Source organism: Leptinotarsa decemlineata, unplaced genomic scaffold, assembly GCF_025532065.1.
Source record: "Leptinotarsa decemlineata unplaced genomic scaffold, Ldec_3_MD MMD2_tig00026358_RagTag_RagTag, whole genome shotgun sequence".
Classification (NCBI taxonomy): domain Eukaryota; kingdom Metazoa; phylum Arthropoda; class Insecta; order Coleoptera; family Chrysomelidae; genus Leptinotarsa; species Leptinotarsa decemlineata.
Window position 1 is genome coordinate 11,668,216 of NW_027412703.1, and position 22,158 is coordinate 11,690,373.

The window sequence follows — 22,158 nt, forward strand, 5'->3', positions numbered from 1 at the left end:
AACTTTAGTTTACAGTTTGATTTATTTTTATTTCTGATGGTGATAAACAAATAAATAAATGAATAAATATATATATATATATATCAATATTAATATATGTTACAAAAATGATTTCTTCTAAACTTCTAATCTATATATTTTTTGGATGATGCAACTAATTTTCCTTTATTTTCAGTATTTTACTATAAATGTAAGTTACAAAAAGGACTTGAAGTTCTATAACTTCTGTTTAATTATCTGCGAACGTTTTCGACAGCTGGTCGTGCTGTCATCCTCTAGGCCCTACTCTATCTGACAGAGAGGATGACAGCACAACCAGCTGTCGAAAGCGCTCGCAGATAATTAAACAGAAGTTATAGAACTTCAAATAGTAAAATACTGAAAATAAAGAAAACATTAGTTGAATCATCCAAAAAAAGAATATATATATATATATATATATATATATATATATATATATATATATATATATATATATATATACTGTGTCACCGATAAAGTCCGCATCAAATGGGAAACTTTTTTATTTATCGTTTTATGTGAAATTTGATTTTGGCAGTAGATTTTGCTTAAGAAATGATGTCAAATGGCGTCTACAAAATAGGTCACGTGATTTCCTTAACCTGTCAAAATTGACATTTAAAAAAAGAAACATCGAAAAATGACATTATTCTTCAAAATATCCAAAAATATCAAAGGATAAAAACATTTTATTTTGTAATTTTATACCCGCACACCAAGTTTCAAACCCATAATAAGTATTTTATATTTTCACTATTTTTCCGCACTCCTGCTTTTTCTACTTATCAAAATTTAAGCACACCTGTACTAAATCATTTATTTTAACTAAACTCGTCACCGAATTTCTTTTTTTGTAATATAATAATATTTTAAGAGCCTCTTTGATGTTAAAAACAAATTTTGAAAAATAAAAGTTGTCAAACTTGATGCAAAGTTCATCTAGTTTCAACGGGGCTTTCAAAACTATACAGTACTTGAGTTTTTTAATGAGCAAATGGCCTCACAATATGAATTAGAACAAAACGGAATATTAGGAAACATCATTTCGTGATTCTTGAAGCCCATTCAATAAAAGAAAAAAACTCATAGTATTTACATTTACCTACTCCGCTAACAACACTAATTTAAAAAAACTGGATAGGCTGTGAAAAAATATGAAACTACATAATGTGTTTTAGAAAACGTCACTGTCACTGAATAAATTAATGCCCGTTAGTTCAATGTAATGTATGAAAATTAAAATAATATGTTATCTTTACAAGAAAAAATTGAAATTGTGCTAATTTGTGGTGAAAACACATTGCATCGACAAGTGGCTGATATTTTTAACGCAAGACATCCTGGTAGACATGTACAGCAATCCACTGTAAGTAGGATTTTAAAAAAATTTAAACTGACTGGGGGCCATCCATAAAGTATGTCACACGAATTTTAGGACTTTTGAACCCCTCCCCCCGTCCTTGTCACAGGTTGTCACATTTTTATAACCCCCCCCCCCCTGATGTGACGTCACACATTTTTTAAATTTATGTATGTATTTAAAAATAATCGAGAGAAAACAGCTATTTTCATTTTTTACTTATTTTCATTAAATAATAATCTAATAAAATCAATATAAAGTCCAACATTTCATAAAACCGAAAAAACAAACGACTAGTTAGAAAATAATAAACGATTAATTATATTAATTAAAGATAAAAAATTTAATTATCGAGTGTCCATGGACTTTGGATCCACTCTTTTATATCAGCTATTACTGGTAAATCAGGCACTTCATTTTCGTTCTGAATTTGAACGTCAGGAACATCCTTAGTGTCGACATCATTCTCTTCCATCCATAAAGCATCATCATCATTCATTAAACAGAGAATTTCTCGGGCACGTCTAGCCGCAATTCTTTGATGACGAATTTTCGAAAGAAGATAAAATTGTTAAAACAATTAAACTGAGAAAACTATCACTGTCACTCGGCAAAAGTCAATCGCGAAATAAACAATAGGAATGTATTGAAGTCACTGCGCCAGCGCGTGAGGTAGCACTTGGTCGAAGGTCTCGCAAACAACCAACGGGCGGAACGATAGAAAAGCGAGCGAGCACTCGCCGACGACTTAAACCTATTTAAATCCTTACCATTCAAAATTCTCGTGAATTTGAGAATCTCACTTGTATTACAACGCCGCTCTAGAAGTTAAATGACGTTGCATGAGAGATTATCTCATAGCAAGAATGCTAACTTATTAATAAATATATATCAAGTTCGTAAATTTTTAAAATTTTCAATTCACATCCAAACTTTGCGTTTTAGTATTTTAAATTTTAACATGTGACGTCACAAAACTATTGACCCCCCATATCCCTTGTCACACGATGTCACACTTCGGTGATACCCTCCCTCCCCATTAACGTGTGACGTACTTTATGGATGGCCCCCTGGTTCAGTTGAAAATACTTTTAAAAAACGTCATAATCCATCACGCAATAATGATGAGGTTCAGTTGGCTGTCTGCCTGGATGTTATCGAACAGGGAAAATCAAGTATTACCAATATTGTAGATAGAACTGGCGTTAAAAGAGAAAGCGTAAGAGCAATTTTACATAAAAATAAATTCAAACCCTACAAACCCAAATTTATAAATACCTTAAAGGAAAGAGATTTCGATGTTCAACTAGATTTCTCTTTCTGGTACCAAGGAGAAGTAGAATTAAACAGAAAATTTCCGTACAAAATCCTATGGACCGACGAAGCTACCTTCACATCGAACGGCGTAGTCAGTTCCCAGAATTGTTCCCATTTTGTGATAGAATGTCGGGACCAATATTCATTTAAAACAAATGTGTGGTGCGGTGTTTTAAATAATCAGGTAATGGGACCATTCTTTTTTAGACACAATTTAACTTCTCAGAATTATTTGCAATTTCTAAATACTGAGATCAGTGATATAGTGGACAATATGCCGGTTGAAATAAGACACAGTCTGTGGTATCAATGTGACGGGGCTCCTATTCATAGTTCAAGACAAGTCAAAGAGAAACTATTAGAAATGTTTAGGGGCAAAGTTATTGGGCGAAATATGGAGCAAATATGGCCGCCTAGGTCGCCAGATTTAACCCCACTAGATTTTTTCTTGTGGGGTTACTTAAAACAAATCGTTTATAAACAAAGACCTTTTCGTGACGTGAATCACCTAGAAACTGTTATTAGAAACTCTATTTTAAACATAAACCCTGTGAGTATCAGCAACTCAATAAAAGAAGGACAATTATCTGCATAGAACGCGATGGAAGACATACAGAAATGTAGTGTATTTAATGTCGTGAGTCTTTTTTTCGTGTTTTTTTGCTATTAGGTATAGATACATGTTTATTTTCAGTTCCTTTTAATTAAGATTAAATTCCACTGTATTTTTTGTTAAAAAAACAATAAACACTCTAAGATATTGTTTCCTAATGTTCCGTTTTGTTCTAATTCATATTGTGAGGCCATTTGCTCATTAAAAAACTCAAGTACTGTATAGTTTGGAAAGCCCCGTTGAAACTAGATGAACTTTGCATCAAGTTTGACAACTTTTATTTTTCAAAATTTGTTTTTAACATCAAAGAGGCTCTTAAAATATTACTATATTACAAAAAAAAAATTCGGTGACGAGTTTAGTTAAAATAAATGATTTAGTACAGGTGTGCTTAAATTTTGATAAGTAGAAATATATATATATATATATATATATATATATATATATATATATATATATATATATATATATATATATATATATATATATATATATATATATACATACAAAGATTTTATCGAGTGTGTATGATGTACAAATCAAAAATGAAACAATTAGTGGACATAACACTCCAAAAAGGGGGGCAAACCGCGGACACGTGTTTCTGGCTATTGGCCTCATCAGCGCGGTGCAGCCAAGTGTAAAGGTGGGCAACACTTGTTTGCCGAAAGCAGGAAACAACACATATGCACGGAGTCAACAACAGGAGCCAACCGCACATTTGTGGTTCCAGTTAGAAGACCTAGAATTCCCAGGCTACATCTAACATGACCACGTAGGCAGCTATAGCTACCTGCGTGACATCCGGGTCCAAGATATAAATACATACAAAGATTTTATCGAGTGTGTATGATGTACAAATCAAAAATGAAACAATTAGTGGACATAACACTCCAAAAAGGGGGGCAAACCGCGGACACGTGTTTCTGGCTATTGGCCTCATCAGCGCGGTGCAGCCAAGTGTATATATATATATATATATATATATATATATATATATAAATTTCATTAATTAATTATAATTAGTTCCAACGAAATCAAATATACATATAACATTAAAAATTGAACAATACCTATCACTAATGAAAGAATAAAATAATTCATTAAAACCAAAAAAAAATATCAATTTCAATAAAAATTTGAACGAGAAATTCCGTAAGATTCCAGACGCTGAACTCTACGTAACTCTACGCAACCTTATTTAGATAGGAAAATATCGCTTTTCTTGTAGAACATCAAATAAGGAACTCGCGTTCCCTGGGGTTTCAATACGTCTTCATTTTGCACGGTCTTGACCGAAGAATCGTCGTACCTAATTCAGCAATTGTAGCCGACGTGGAAGGCATCGGTCACGTAGTGTCCAATGTTGGCATTTTTGCCTTCATGGTAAACGACGGCGAATAGCTTGTATTGTCTCTCTGTTGGAGACTGTGTTTCCGACGATATCAAAGTCGAATCAAACTTCAAGTCGAATTCAAAATCAAAAGCCTTGATAATCTTCGTGCAACGGTAGTTAATGTATTTGAAAAACTTCAGATGCAAAATAAGGATAACGGGAAGTTTGCAGAGCGTAATTTGTTCCATAAATATATATAAATATATATATATATATATATATATATATATATATATATATATATATATATATATATATATATATATATATATATATATATATATATATATATATATATATATATATATATATATATATATATATATATATATATATATATATATATATATATATATATATAGGATGTATTCCGATTTTTATTTTTTGTTAGTAAAAATGAATAAATTTTGCTGAGGTTGTCGATGTCTGTTTTTTTGTTGATATTGTTTTCTTTAATTTTGATTTCAGCCATTTCCAGAAATTGCCTTTTATTTGAATCTGGTTCGAAATGGAGAATTTTGGTGTTAGTATAATTGACTGAATGATCATTATCTAGAACATGTGTTAGAGCACAATAATTTCCTTTAAAATTTTTACAATTACTTTTATGAAGAGCTATGCGGGTTTTTAAATTGTTTTTTGTTTGACCTATATATATCTTATCACAATTGTTGCAGGGAATTTCGTTAACTACATGTGATTTTTCAAATAACGGATCTTCATCTTTCAATTTTGAATGTAGTTTAGTTGAGGGTTTAACTTTCTTTTGTGAAATTTTTATATTCTGTTCTTGTTTAAATACGTTATGACTTTGCTGGACAATTCAGGGACATAAGGAATGGAAAAGTGAGGATACACTACAAAAACACACTTTTGTCTATTTTCCACTATATTTTTTTATTGTTGACCGGTTTCGGCTATTACACCATTTTCAAAACTAAATCTGAGTAATTTATACCTATGTTGCTTATTCTATCATAAATGATTTGATATACCTGATACCCGGTACCTGCGTTTCATATACCTGTAAAATCCATGAACATAACAAAGCTTTCAATATAATGTAGGTTTTGGGATCTGGATTATAGGTTCAGGAGAGGACTATTATTTAAATCAAGTTGTTCGTTGAGGACAATAGAATTGGGATTTTTCTTTGACCTGTTTATTTCCATAGATTCCAACAGATTCATCATCAACAGATTTAAATGTAATCAGTTTTGAAAATGGTGTAATAGCCGAAACCGGTCAACAATAAAGAAATATAGTGGAAAATAGACAAAAAGTGGGTTTTTGTAATGTATCCTCAGTGAACATGAATTTCCACAAAATAAACAAGTCGTCAATCGAAGAAGTGAATAGAAAAGTATTTGAAATTTGGATTTTCAGCTTTATTGTTCTCTTTGATGTTGATGATATTAGATGAAGTATTATATAACAATTTATTTAAAAATTTTGGAGGATAAGAATTAGTTAATAAAATATTGAATAATTGTTTTGAATTTTTTTCTACCAATGTAGGATGAGACTGTTTTCAATTCGATTTTTTAAACCTAGAACTAAATTAATTTTCATTTTTTGTGGATGACAGGATAAATAGTTTATATATCTGTCTGAATTAGTGGGTTCAGTAAAATAATCTAAAATAACAGAGTTATCATCTTCCAAAATGTTTAAATAAATTGTTATATACTACTTCATCTAATATCATCAACATCAGAGAGAACAATAAAGCTGAAAATCCAAATTTCAAATACTTTTCCATTCCTTATATCCCTGAATTGTCCAGCAAAATCATAAACGTATTTAAACAAGAACAGAATATAAAAATTTCACAAAAGAAAGCTAAACCCTTAACTAAACTACATTCAAATTTAAAAAAGAAGATGATCCGTTATTTGAAAAGTCACATGTAGTTTACGAAATTCCCTACAACAATTATGGTAAGATATATATAGGTCAAACAAAAAACAATTTAAAAACCCGCATAGTTCGTCATAAAAGTAATTGTAAAAATTCAAAACGAAATTCTTGTGCTCTAACACAACACGTTCTAGATAATGATCATTCAGTCAATTATACTAACACCAAAATTCTCCATTTCGAACCAGATTCAAATATAAGGCAATTTCTGGATATGGCTGAAATCAAAATGAAAAAAAACAATATCAACAAAAAAAACAGACATCGACAACCTCCGCAAAATTTATTCATTTTTACTAACAAAAAATAAAAATCTGAATACATCCTGTAATATAAACACAGTATAAATCACCGTGATGAACGACATTGAAAAATTAAAAAAAGTATTTTACATTATTCAATGTCAAAAAATTGTCATTTTGATGTTGAAGACTTCTTTCGAAATTAAACTTTCCAAATTAAATATCCTCACATTTGAAGGGGTTATATATATATATATATATATATATATATATATATATATATATATATATATATATATATATATATATATATATATATATATATATATATATATATAAATCGATTTAATTCGTGAGGTTGCAGTCAATAGCTGGGCTGTTTGTTATATGTCAAGCTTTCGGTATATTTTACACCTTCGTCAGGACAACTACAATAATAAGATTATATATCTTGTAAAAAATATATAAATATGGAGAACTTACTAACGTGAGAATAAAATATAAAATGGTTCAAAAACAGATAGAAAAACATTAATAAATGACAGTTGATAAACATTTTGGCTGACAATGTCAAGTGGAAAAATTCTGAATGATACTCGAATTACTAGATCTTTTATTTTCTTCATCATATTTCAGTAGGTACGTGTAAATTTTGCTAAGACTATCAATATCAGTTCGTTTATTCATTGAATGTTCTTCGTTATTAATATGTATCATTTCCAAAAATATTCTTTTAGTTGTATTGGTTTCTCTATCTAAAATATTTGGATTTTCAAAATTCATTTTATGATCCTCCGAATTAACATGTTCTGTTAATGCAGAAGAATTAACATTTCGTCTACAGTCGCTCTTTTGGTAAGTGATGCGACTACTTAGAGGTCTAGATGTTTGTCCTATATATGTTTTAGAACAATCCATACAAGAAATTTTGTATACTAAATTGGATTTTTGTTTATTTGAAATTGGAGCTTTTACTTTACTGTATAATTTAGATATAGAAGTGACATTTGTTTTAGATATTTTGAGGTTATTATTTCGGAATACATTAATTAATTTTGGTGTCAATTCTTGAATATATGGGAGTGATTTATATATGAATGAAGGTATAACGTTGTTATGTTCAACTTCTTCATTATTATTTTGAAAGTTTGTTCTTTCACAAAATAAAATTCTGTCAAAATTTCTTCTTTTCCATCTGCAGGTATGGTCAGAATCAAATCATCTACAAAACGTTTGATGAATGGAATACGGAAAGATAATTTTTGAATACATTCATCAATAAGCTCATCTAAAACAAAACTCGATAAAATTGGTGAAATGGTGGAACCCATAGGTGTGCCAAATATTTGTTTATAAAATTTGTCTTCAAATATAAAATATGTTGAATCAAAAATAAAATCTAAAATATTCATGAATGTAATTTTGTCTAATTCACAAATAACATAACATCATAACATCAAATTGGCAACATTACAGAATAGAAAAATTTTCCTTTTGAAGTGCAGACAAATGAGTTTATTTCCCAACCATATTTCCAATGGAATCCATAACATCATCAACTTAATGAATCATCAAGAAGGACGAACAGGACGTCAAATTAATAATTTCAATTTAAAGTTGAGAAAGAAAATTCTGAATCTTTTTTAGTCTCATCGAAATTCTCCATTATATATTCCAAATCTGCTAATAGAGACGAACTGTTAATATTATGTTTATTTGGAGAAACACTGAATTTAGGGCCAAGGGATAGAAAATTCTGTATATCATTAGGAAAATTGATATCAGTTAAGTTTTTAAACTAATCTTAATACTTTCCTTTCTAGATCTGCTTGTTCTTTGTTCAGTTTGGATATATCACAAATAGTAATTTAAATTTCTAAATTCAGAATTTTCTTTCTCAACTTTAAATTGAAATTATTAATTTGACGTCCTGTTCGTCCTTCTTGATGATTCATTAAGTTGATGATGTTATGGATTCCATTGGAAATATGGTTGGGAAATAAACTCATTTGTCTGCACTTCAAAAGGAAAATTTTTCTATTCTGTAATGTTGCCAATTTGATGTTATGATGTTATGTTATTTGTGAATTAGACAAAATTACATTCATGAATAATTTAGACTTTATTTTTGATTCAACATATTTTATATTTGAAGACAAATTTTATAAACAAATATTTGGCACACCTATGGGTTCCACCATTTCACCAATTTTATCGAGTTTTGTTTTAGATGAGCTTATTGATGAATGTATTCAAAAATTATCTTTCCGTATTCCATTCATCAAACGTTTTGTAGATGATTTGATTCTGACCATACCTGCAGATGGAAAAGAAGAAATTTTGAATGTATTTAATTCATATGATCTCAATATCCAATTCACTATTGAAGAGGAAATAAACAACTCAATTCCTTTCCTCGATATGAAGTTATTGAGATCAGAACAATATATTATCATCACTGAATGGTACAGAAAACCAACATCAAGTAATAGATTTATTAATTACCATTCCTATCATCCGAATAAAATGAAAATCAATTTAATAAAATCATTAAAAAACAGAATCATCAAAATTACCCATCCCGATTTACGAAACCAAAGTTTGTCTAATTTCAGTAAAATTCTGATCCAAAATTCTTATCCTAAATCTTTAGTAAACAGAATTTTATTTTGTGAAAGAACAAACTTTCAAAATAATAATGAAGAAGTTGAACATAACAACGTTATACCTTCATTCATATATAAATCACTCCCATATATTCAAGAATTGACACCAAAATTAATTAATGTATTCCGAAATAATAACCTCAAAATATCTAAAACAAATGTCACTTCTATATCTAAATTATACAGTAAAGTAAAAGCTCCAATTTCAAATAAACAAAAATCCAATTTAGTATACAAAATTTCTTGTATGGATTGTTCTAAAACATATATAGGACAAACATCTAGACCTCTAAGTAGTCGCATCACTTACCAAAAGAGCGACTGTAGACGAAATGTTAATTCTTCTGCATTAACAGAACATGTTAATTCGGAGGATCATAAAATGAATTTTGAAAATCCAAATATTTTAGATAGAGAAACCAATACAACTAAAAGAATATTTTTGGAAATGATACATATTAATAACGAAGAACATTCAATGAATAAACGAACTGATATTGATAGTCTTAGCAAAATTTACACGTACCTACTGAAATATGATGAAGAAAATAAAAGATCTAGTAATTCGAGTATCATTCAGAATTTTTCCACTTGACATTGTCAGCCAAAATTTTTATCAACTGTCATTTATTAATGTTTTTCTATCTGTTTTTGAACCATTTTATATTTTATTCTCACGTTAGTAAGTTCTCCATATTTATATATTTTTTACAAGATATATAATCTTATTATTGTAGTTGTCCTGACGAAGGTGTGAAATATACCGAAAGCTTGACATATAACAAAGAGTTTTCTTTGTAACAGCCCAGCTATTGACTGCAACCTCACGAATTAAATCGATTTATAGTTAATCCAAACTATTCAACGGATCAACCTGAAAATTCCACAGTATGCATAAGTCAATATGACCTACACGCCTAAAATATCTTAGACGAAGCGGCGTTGTCGCTTCTACTATAAAGTAGCGGTTTCTTCGATTTTTCAAATGGAACACCCCGTATATAATATCATATTATGATTCATTATCACTTTGTCAACAAATTCATATAATATTTCCCTATACCTATCTATTACCGTTTAGAAGATATAAATTATTTTCGATATTTTTTTTACCAAACATGAACTTTTATAAATGCTGATAATCTTGAACTCTCTTGCACTGAAACGATCAAATTTGAAATGGAGTGGAGTGATACTATGAGGATCTTCACTCCGAGTCATATTTTCATTAACCTCATACAGGGTCTTCAAAAAATGCAGATACTTTGATCTCATTAAAAAATGAGTGGAACTCAATTTTTTCAAATGGAACACCCTGTATATTTCAACATTTTTGAGCTGTACATCCAATTTTAAATTAACTTTGTTCAGATAATACTATTTCTATTTTGAACCGTTTTGGATTGCCATCTGGTGTTCTAGAAGGCCAACGAAAAGGTCCATTATTACCAATCCATCTGTCTTCGAAGATTTCGGTTAAAGCTTCGCTGACTGAATGAGAATTATGGAGTGGAGCACCATCCATTTGGTACCATACACGTTCTTTTCCTGGTCTATTATTATTATTTAAATTCATTTGAATTCCATTCCTCAGTAAATCTTCATATTTTGATGCATTCAAATTATCATCATGAAACTCGATATAAAAATTGACTCATTCTTTATGGCACAAAATACATTGAATTGCCATTCTTCTTGAAAACCCCTTTGGCGGACAACATGGGAATTTTCTGGCACCCAATAATGACTGTTGTGTCTATTGAAAACTCCATTTTTTGTGAACTTGGCCTCATCTGTCCATATGATATTGTCAAGGAAATGTTCATCCTCTTGAGTCTTGACAAGTAACCATTCAAAGAGTTCCATTCTACGAGGTAAATCAGTCTCTTTCAAATGTTGGACACAGTAGAACTTATAGGGATGCCATTTATGCTTATTAAGAATTCGACAAATTGTCACGTAGGGTATACCTATCTCCCTTTCAGCCTAGTGCAGAGAAGCATTTGGAAATGCATGAAAGTATCCCAAAACTGTTATACCATTGTCATCATCATCCACTTTAGTCTTCTTACTAATGATTTTTGGACGGAAGGTTCCATTCAACCTACAGTTTTTAGTAGTTGATTTATCACATTATTATTCGGCTTCGGAAGTTGTGGATATCTTTCATGAAATACTCGGTATGTTCTACTTGCAATTTTATTGCACTCACCATAAATTATTAATAAATTCAAGAAATCTTCATTACCGAAACCTAATCTTGACATTATTCTATTATAATTGGTAGCTATCACAATCAGTCAAAACCACCAACGAAAGTCTGACGTTAAATAATTGGTTTATTTATTTTTCCAAAGCACACTATTAAAAAATATTAATGTGTACTGTTGTACGTTAGAGACCAATACCTCAATGTATACAAATTGTAACTTTTTTTAAGGTAGGTACATACCAATTTCGAATTGACTGATCTGAGACAGTTAAAGTGGATCAAAAAGAAATATTACTAAGTATAAAAAAAAAATGTTGAATATCCAAAATAAGTGATGAATTCAAAAAAACGAGCAAGAAAACCACGTCAGTTTCCGTTTGAAACAGTTTATCTCGAAAACGGTTCAAAATAGAAATAGTATTATCTGAACAAAGGTAATCTAAAATTGGATGTAGAGCTCAAAAATGTTGAAATATACAGGGTGTTCCATTTGAAAAAATTGAGTTCCACTCATTTTTTCATGAGATCAAAGTATCTGCATTTTTTGAAGACCCTGTATGAGGCAAATGAAAATATGACTCGGAGTGAAGATCCTCATAGTATCACTCCACTCCATTTCAAATTTGATCGTTTTAGAGCAGGAGAGTTCAAGATTATCAGCATTTATAAAAGTTCATGTTTGGTAAAAAAAATATCGAAATTAGTTTATATCTTCTAAACGGTAATAGATAGGTATAGGGAAATAGTATATGAATTTATTGACAAAGTGATAATGAATCATGATATGATATTATATACGGGATGTTCCATTTGAAAAATCAAAGAAGCCGCTACTTTATAGTAGAAGCGACAACGCCGCTTCGTTTGAAATATTTTAGGCGTGTAGGTCATATTGATTTATGCATACTGTGAAATTTTCAGGTTGATCCGTTAAATAGTTTGTCAGAAACGGCTAATTAACGCTCATCATGAAAAGCCCTGTATTATATTTTCGACAAAAAGTTATTCTTGATAAAAGTTTGTGCATTTCCTAAAACTAACATGCTCCGACAAAATACAGGACAATACACGTAATATACGAAAAGCCTTCAAATATTTTGAAAAATCTCGGGAAATGTTATTTAAAAAAGTTGTTCCGCATTGAAAAATACATCTAGATTTAGAGTCATGGCCATCAAAGTGAAGTTTTATTTTTTCACCCATTTTTACCCATGGTGGTTTGACCAATCAACCGACAACTGCGGTAGCAGACATTTAGAAAGCTAACCTGAAATGTCATCGGAAAACGAATCCACATGTTTCTAGAAATGATATTAAATCGAGAAAGGTTGATTGGTCAAACCACCAACACTGACATAAAAACTTGTCAAGTTGACTTGCTTGTCACACCAATAGGTGGTTCCACTTATGTTTCGCTTGCGTTTACGCAGCTATTTTTATCAAGTACTTTTCTGGTTTTTCACATTTTGTCTTAGCGTTCGGTTGTGTTTTCGCCAAGATTTCTGGTTGATGATCAGCCGTATTGTGGTGTTTCTGGCTTGTGATAGTGGTTCGTTGGTTCTTGTGTGCAAACGAAGAAACGTTTCCGGTGAGTACGACTGAATATATCATTTTTCGTTGCGTTCAACTGCTCAGAGCTTTACTGTCAGTTTTAAGTGAGTAAAATGTCAAGCAGTATGGAGGAACTGCTTCGCAATCTGGCTGGGAGGGACAAGACCGAGATCATTAGCATCATTTGCCAATTGATCTCGTGCTTCGGCCTAAACCAGGCAGATTTGCAGGGCAATACATTGCCAGTCTCTGGGCCCGGCTGTCAAAATCTGACAGACGGGAATCAGGGAGTGGCTAATGCTCCGCCTGCGAGTGACAATTCTCTCCGTGACAGCGATCACGAAAGCGTACACTCCTCCTCTTCCTCCGCTTTGAAGAAGAGAATAATCAGCGAAGATTTTCCACCTCTACCAGATGTGTCCACAAACAAGGTAGACGAGTGGATTAAGAAAGGCAAACAACCGAAAAAAGCAAAGAGATTGCAGAAGAAGGTTGTTTTAGACGACATCAGGGACGAGGCGAAACAATATTACTCCGAGTCCGAGATTTCGTCGCGTCCGGTGACACGAAGTCTGGCCCGCGAGGTGGCCACTTCTCTCTCTAATGAAAATATGGACACAAGTCCAACCATCCAAGCTGACAGTGCTTCTGATCATTCAGAACGAACTGTCAGAACTATTCAGGACCAGGAGCCTGGCCCCTCTGCCCCACGTAAGCAGGAAAACCAGCCTCCTACCAAAAAAGTTAAAATTCCACCAATTGTCGTTCGTCAGAAGGACAAATGGGTTAAGCTGATCAAAACAGCAGCCGAGGAGAAAATAAATTTCTCCAAAGCCGTCAATCTTCATGACGGCATCAAAGTTCAGCCCTCGACTCCTGACGATTATCGTCGATTGTCGAGACTCCTTGTGACGGAGAACATCCCCCATCATACTTACTCCCTCCCTGAAGACCGGCAAATCCGTGCCGTCTTCAGAGGATTACCAGAGCACTTCTCAGTCGACGACATCCGTGAGGAGTTAGAAGCCAGAGGCTTTGATCCCTCCTCAGTAACTAGGATGAAGAGAGCAAACAAGCCCTTACCCATGGTCCTGGTACTGGTCTCCAAAGACCAAAAGGACATATTTGAGATCAAAGACCTCTTGAGCGTGAAGGTGCAGGTTGAACCCCAGCACCCCAAAACTTCGGTGGGTCAGTGCCATCGCTGCCAACGCTTTGGCCACTGCCAAAGGAATTGCATGGCCGTCCCAATATGCGTCAAGTGCGCCGGCAGGCATCTTACCAACGCCTGCAAGAAAGCAAGGACTGACCCCCCGAAGTGCAATAATTGCAAAGGGGTACACACTGCCAACTATAGAGGCTGCCCTGAGTTCCCTAAGGCTCAGAAGTCTAGAGGCAAGCCAGTTAAAAAACCATCTCCCCCAGGCAGACCTGCGGGGTCTGGTCGTGTTAAGGAAGGAGTTAGTTTTGCCAGAGCAGCATCCAAGGGTGCAAACGGCTCGGCAAAGACTGCTCCTTCTCAATCTATGCCCTCACCTCAGACTCAGGGGGCTTCAGACATCTGCGCCGCTTTGGAGCAGATGAAGCAATTATTCTGCAAATTCCCCGTGCTCGAAAAAATGTTCACGGTGAATAATAACGTGCTGACTGGAACTGCCAATGTCTAGACAACCGACATTGCCTAGATCTTTGAAGATAGTCTTTTGGAATGCCAATGGCTTTCTACCTAAGAAACTTGACTTTGAGAATTTTCTCATTGAACATAACATCGATGCGGCTCTAATCCAAGAGACGCATCTGAGGAATGAATCCGTTGTCATTCCAAATTACAAGTTCTTCCATAGAGAACGTATTGGACGTGCTGGTGGGGGAGTTGCCATTCTTGTCAAACGATCCCTCCAGTGTGTCCAATACGGCATTGACAGTGCTCGGTTACACGGAACTGAGGCCGTAGGGGTCGAAATTCGACTGAGACGGGGTTGTCACAGATTAATCTCTGTCTATAACCCTCCGACTAATCTTTTACTCCCAGAATCACTGGATGAATTGCTGATGGGTAGTGATATTCCGACAATTGCTGCTGGCGACTTCAATGCCAAGCACGGACTATGGAGCAGAGCCACCAATCGAAACGGCCGAGCGCTCCATGCGCATGCCGACAGACACGAATATCTCGTGCTGGGACCGGATGAACCTACGTTCTACCGCGGGCAGTATAGGCCTGACGTGCTTGACATCGCGCTTCTCAGAAATGTCTCTCTGACCAGCGAAATTTACGTTCAGTCGGAACTGGACTCCGATCATAATCCAGTAATCCTGGTATTGGGTGATGAACTTCCTTCCCCTGATTATTGCATGAGATATAAGACGGACTGGGATGTCTTCACAACTCAGCTCGGAGAGATGCGCGCCCCTCCTGAGGGTCTCCGCTCTCCCAACGAACTCGACGCGGCAGTTCACCGCTTCGAGATCTCCGTGAATGATGCTTTTCGGACGGCCACCTCCAGCGAGGAGTGTCCGCAGAAGAGCTATAATGAGTTTCCCCCTCGTATCAAAACCATGATACGAGAGAGAAACCGCCTGAGAAGGCTCTATCAGCGAACACTCTTCCCAGGAGACAAAACAGCGGCAAACAGGATGGCCAATCAAGTAAAACAGGCCATCATTGACTACCGAAATGACAGGTGGGAGGAGCTGTTGGAATCCATTGAGCCTGGAGGTGACGAGCTTTGGCGAATCACTAAGAGACTCAAGGGAAAGAAGACAGCTCCCTCACCCATTCACGGAGAGCGCGGAGTATGCTACTCCCCCGCCGACAAAGCGTTGGCTTTTGCTGACTCGATGGAACGTCAGTTTCAACTTAACGTTGACGACAATGACGACATCGACCGCGATATTCTGCTCGAAGATCGGGTTCACCGTATCCTCAGGGAGGATGACGATGATGTCATTCGTCCGGCTTCTGTGGAAGAATTGAAGGGCTACATCAAGGCTGCAAAAGCCAAGAAGGCCCCGGGGGCTGACTCAATAACTAACAAGTTGTTGAAGAAGCTCCCGGAAAACTGCGTTATGCTCCCAAAACAGGGGCAGAACCGGCTTTTCCCGCAGAATTATCGCCCGATTAGTCTACTCTCGTCGGCGGCTAAGCTAGCTGAAAGAGTCGTACTCCAAAGGCTCAACGAAGAAGTTGAGGACCGAAATGTTCTGCCTGATGAGCAATTCGGCTTCAGGAGAGAGCATTCCACTGAGTTGCAGGCTCTGAGACTGGTCGAAAACACCATCGCGGAGTTGAACAGGAACAAAAAAGTCCATTTAGTTCTATTAGATATTTCGAAGGCCTTCGACCGCGTCTGGCATGAAGGCCTTCTTCACAAACTAATCGCATTCGACCTGCCTCGGGGCCTGATCCGGTGGATTGGGTCTTTCCTGAGAGGCAGAACATTTCAGGTTAGAGTAGAGGGCTCTCTGTCTGACAACAGAGAGATCCTCGCTGGAGTGCCACAGGGGGCCGTGCTCTCTCCCACGCTATATTCTCTTTACACCAGCGACCTTCCGAGGTCCGAGCATGTGAAGGTATCCCTCTACGCCGATGACACGGCTCTCCTCTCATCTTCCATGGGTCGGGAGCTCGGGATCGTCTATATGCAACGTGCATTGGGCGACCTCGAGCGCTGGTACCTCGAGTGGAAGATCCGAGTGAATCCGGATAAAACTCAGGCAATAACCATGGGAAGAACGATAGCTTCTCCGGCCATGAAAGTGAGAATCTCTGGAAGGGAGATTGATTGGCAAGCGCGGGTCAAGTACCTAGGTCTTATTATAGACCGTAGGCTCACCTGGAACCCGCACCTGTTAAGCGTGAAGGCAAAGATCCAGGGTCGGGTGGCAAGCCTGTACCCTTTGATCAATAGAAGATCTAAACTGAGCCTAAAGAACAAAATCACGATCTATAACATGATGTTCAAGTCTGTCATCATGTATGCTTCAGGCGTTTGGGGACAAGCGGCTCCGACTAACATCTCCATCTTGGAGACTTTACAAAATAAAATTTTACGGATGATTGTGAATGCTCCGTGGTTCGTGCGGAATGAAGCCATCCGCAGAGATTTGAAGCTGCCTTCCATTCAGCAGTCCATTCAGTCGAGGAATCGGCGAGTTTTAGATTATGCTGAAACTCACGAAAATCCTTTAGTCAGGGAAGCTATAGATTACGCTGTAGACGACCCCTCCCGATATAGAAGGCCCCGACACTCTGTCGTATGAGGCCCCTATGTCCTCCGTTAACAGATGAATAATATCTTCATCTATCTCACCCCAGCCAGGTAGGGGTATAACGCGACTTTCATGCCACCATCAAACATCAGTTGTGACCCATTTGTCTCTCTGACAAACTTCAGTTAAAAGGGGAAGGAGGCCAGGCTTCAACCTGAATAAAGTCAAGATGGATTTCGACGATTTCGACATTTTGTCTTCAATCGAGGACCGCCTGCCCGGTACTGACGATGCCAAATAGGCTGAACAGTTATCAGTTCCATTGTCAAATTTCTATTATACATTGGCGTATACTCTAGTTGAATCTTTTTCATTTTGGTGGCGCTCAAGAGGTACGCGTATATTTGTGACGTATATTTTTCATACAGGTGAGCGATTATAAGGCGTCCATATAACTGACAACAATGCAGGAGTATTCGTAACTGGGAATACTCAATAATTTGTGAGAAACATCGTTGATTTGGATATGTTTGTGGGTCGGCGCCGTTTTCATATACAGTGTGTAAAAGCCAAATAGAATAAATTCATTATTTCGGTTACGGTACATATTTTAACAAAATCCCGAAACACGTTAAATTTCAATTATAATTTAACATACTTCTCTATTCAAAAATGTTATCGCTTTCAAGCTTATTGCAACTTAATTTTGTGAGCAAATGATGGTATGTTGGATAACAATATCATCCAATTAGGAGACGTTATGTTTTCTGATGAATGTACTTTGTCTCTTAACGGTCATGCTAATCGGCAAAATTGCCGCTTGTGGTCAACGGAAAATCCTCACTGTATGAGTAAAGAACACACGCAATACCCTCAAAAGGTTAATGTTTGGGCAGGGATTGTAGGAAACCATATCATTGGTCCATTTTACATTGAGGGCAACTTGAATGGCGTTTATTATTTGGTACCACTTGAGAATGATGTCATTCCAAGTTTAGCAAATTTATATCCTGATCTAGGAAACCCTCAAGTTCCAGTGAATACGATATGGTTCCTTCAGGATGGAGCACCACCACATTACCAAGTTAATGCAATACCTCGATACATTTCCCAATCGGTGGATAGGGAGGCGAGGATCGATTGAATTGCCAGCGCGATCACCTGATCTTTCATCATTAAATGTTTCTATGGGGATATGTAAAGAGCAATGTGTACAAAATTAAATTTCAGATTTGAATTAAAAAACGACTAACGCTTCCGATTAAGTGGGTCATGGCTGATATGTTTAATAATGTTAGAAGACAGTTTTATTTGAGATTAGGATGTTGCCAAGACGTTCGCGGTGAACATCTACTTCGTTAACATCCATAGTTCTTTTTCGTATTCTACATTCCATTACGTTTTGCATAACATTTTAGTTTTTGAGTGTATTTTACCGAATTTTGGTAACCACATGATTATTTTATCTTAATTATTGCAATAAACTTGAAAGCGATTAACATTTTTGAATAGAGAATGAAGAAACATTTCAAACGATATATCACAAACCTATACTTCCCTTTTAAAAAATTGGGGGTTGTACCTGTCATTCAAAGAGGGTTGAAGGTATGGTTGCATTTTTACGTTGAGGAATGTCAAATTATAATTTACATTTGACATGTTTCGATTTTTTTTTAAATATATACAGTAAACGAAATAATGAATTTATTCCATTTGGCTTTTACATATTGTATGTAGCTCATGAGACATGTTGACATGTAAGTACGTTGAAGAGCGATAGATTATTTTTCGCAGATCATGTGAGTGATTTTTTTTAAATTTTTAAATAACAACATTTATTCCTAATAAATTTTTTTCAGATTCTATAATTTATGTAGCTGAATGAATTTATAGTGAAGAATTGGATTTTTACAATCGTTAATTTTCACTGAACATTCGTACTTCGTACTTGTGTTGTATCATGTGTGAATGCATAACAAAAAACAAAAACAGTGGAATATAAATTCAATTATTGGTATTTCATAGATTTTTTCAATATGATACAAGGTACAGTGAAAACTGAAACAAATCAGGATGCAAGTTCCGAATGAAAAAACACACAAATCTTGTGAATGAATTTCAATACAGTTCTTTCAGTTTGTTTTTCGTCTGATTCTTTAGGAAATCACCAAATAACCCGAAAGAAAAAATTAAAAAAGTGAATTTGTGAATATGCTTTCATTCAAGACATAATAGACTAGCTTGAATCTTTTGCCTATTCGAGATATGCTTTTTTCGATCAAAATATAGATCTCTTGTCAGCTCGCCAGAGCTGACGGTTTTTGATGAGAAACCTGATGAATTTATGTTTCTCTCCACTAGGCTAGAAGGTGATTCAACGATAGATTGTCATTCAGCTGTAGAGAAAGACTTACAAAGTATGAGGAAAATGGTTGGACTTGATGAAGAATCTTACAAGTTTAGCAAGAAATACCGTGTTGAAACGCTTGCATTTACCAAACCTCTTCTTCTCATCGGCAATGAGTCTGTCAATGTCAATACTTCACTGCTATTTTAGTAGATTGTAACAGCAATGATTGACAACAAAGACATTGTAAAAATTGCTTTACTTCATGAAAAAGTTCTATTTCCTATGAGTTTATTCAATGACATGGGATTAGCGAAAGAAAGTAATAAATCTGAGCTGTATGAATTATTACAGCCTACAACTGATTCTTCTGAAAATGAGTTCATAATCGATGGTGGATTTCTTTTGGACAAAGTCACTTGCGGGAAAAAGTCACATTTCAGCGAATTTTCGAAAATTATGCAGCTTATATTTTTAAACATTCAACTAATGCCACAATTATTCTTATCAAATATAAAGAACAAGGCTAGATTAATTATGTTTTTGATAACTGACTTGAAAAAAGAGTCAAGTCTGAAAATTAGTTCAGCTATATAAGATTCTGATACTTTGATATTTCGTACAGCATTGCATGTAGCTGAAAATACTGATAAGACAGTTATTGTTTTCGGCACTGACGTCGATTTGGCTGCATTAATAATCGATTTAACATCAAATGACAAGCATATCACTATGTAGAAGCCTAAAATTCTCAAAACGCCTGATGTTATTTACGAATCTAATAACAAAAAATGTATAACTGTTTGGTTTACTGGTTTTGACACAGTAAGTTTCATCTTCAATTATGGTAAACACACTTTTAGAATTCAATTTTGAGAAATTCAACTTTGAGAAACGAAGTTGAAAATTTGTACAAATCCCACGCAACAGGGCTGTTACAGACCCTGGAGAACGAATAATTTCGAGACTGTTTGGAGCTGATTAACATTCTATGAATCAATTTAGAATAGACCGTTTTTCGGTGATTGTTACTAACAACAAGACAATAATAACAACAACATTGCCGCCGTCCGCTTCAGCAACTCTTCAACATTCTTCGAGAAATTATTATCAAGTCCAAACATGGCTGAGCAATCCTTCAACAGCTACAGATTAATGATAGGAAAAAACAGAGACTCTGTTTTTGCCCATGAAAACAACAGAATCATTAGCAGCTTCAGAGTTACTGAAACTAGTGCATTGTAGTTGCACAGTATCTAACTACAGTTTTTCGACAAAAAGTTATTCCTGATAAAAGTTTGTGCATTCTTCGAAACTGAACATGCACCAACAAAATTCAGTAAAACACACGTAATATACGAGGAACCTTCAAAAATTTGTGAAATTGGCCGCGGTGGTAGTTCGCCCGACTCACGATCGGAAGACCGTGGGTACGATTCCTGCCTCGACCAGATATTTTTCTCGAGAGAATTTATCTGGTTGAAGCTGGGATGATTCTGCAACCGTGTTAGGAATCACACGTTAAAAGGTAAGACCTCGTTAGTCCTTAGCTCGCACAAGTTTCTCAACTTTTGAGAGTTGTCGTTCGTATGGGGGCGACAGCTGATTAACGGAAAAACATTTTTTTTTAAATCTCACAAAATGTTATTTAGAAAAGTTGTTCAGCATTGAAAATTTGAACTCATGGGCATCTTAGTGAAGTTTTATTTTTTTAACATTTTTTTTTAAATGGGGATTATGAAAAAACAATTGCTAAAACGATAAATATACAGCATTCTGTATACGACGGTTCATTTTAAAAGCCTGCAATATTACAAATTACACAACTATAGTATTAACCACGGTCAATTTTTTTGAAGAGTAAAATACTTCTCAATGTTTCTGGTGCAGTTATTTTTATTTTTTGTCAACACCGTCTCAAATTACTCAAAATTATACTGTATTGTAACAAGAACTTGATATTCAACAATATCAAATCACAAAACATAAAAATGAAATAGGTATTTTGGAACAAACTCGTTGATTTTCTGGAGAAGTATTTTGGACAAGAAAATCTCCAGAAAATCAATGAGTTTGTTCCGAAATTCCTATTTTATTTTGATGTTTTGTGATTTGATATTATTGAATATCAAGTTCTTGTTACAATACAGTATGATTTTGAGTAAATTTCGGTGTTAACAAAAAATAAAAATAACTTTGCACCAAAAACTTTAAAGTTATTTGACTCTTCAAAAAAAGTGACCGTGGTTAACACCATAGTCGTGTAATTTGTAATATTGCAGGCTTTTAAAATAAACCGTC

General features: G+C 34.8%; 1 protein-coding gene across 5 annotated transcripts in view; it reads right to left on the reverse strand.

Moving 5' to 3' along the window:
- LOC111514764 (uncharacterized) overlaps positions 1 to 22,158 on the reverse strand; it is a 165,059-nt gene that overhangs the window by 85,654 nt on the left and 57,247 nt on the right. The gene's annotated exons all lie outside the window — the stretch shown is intronic.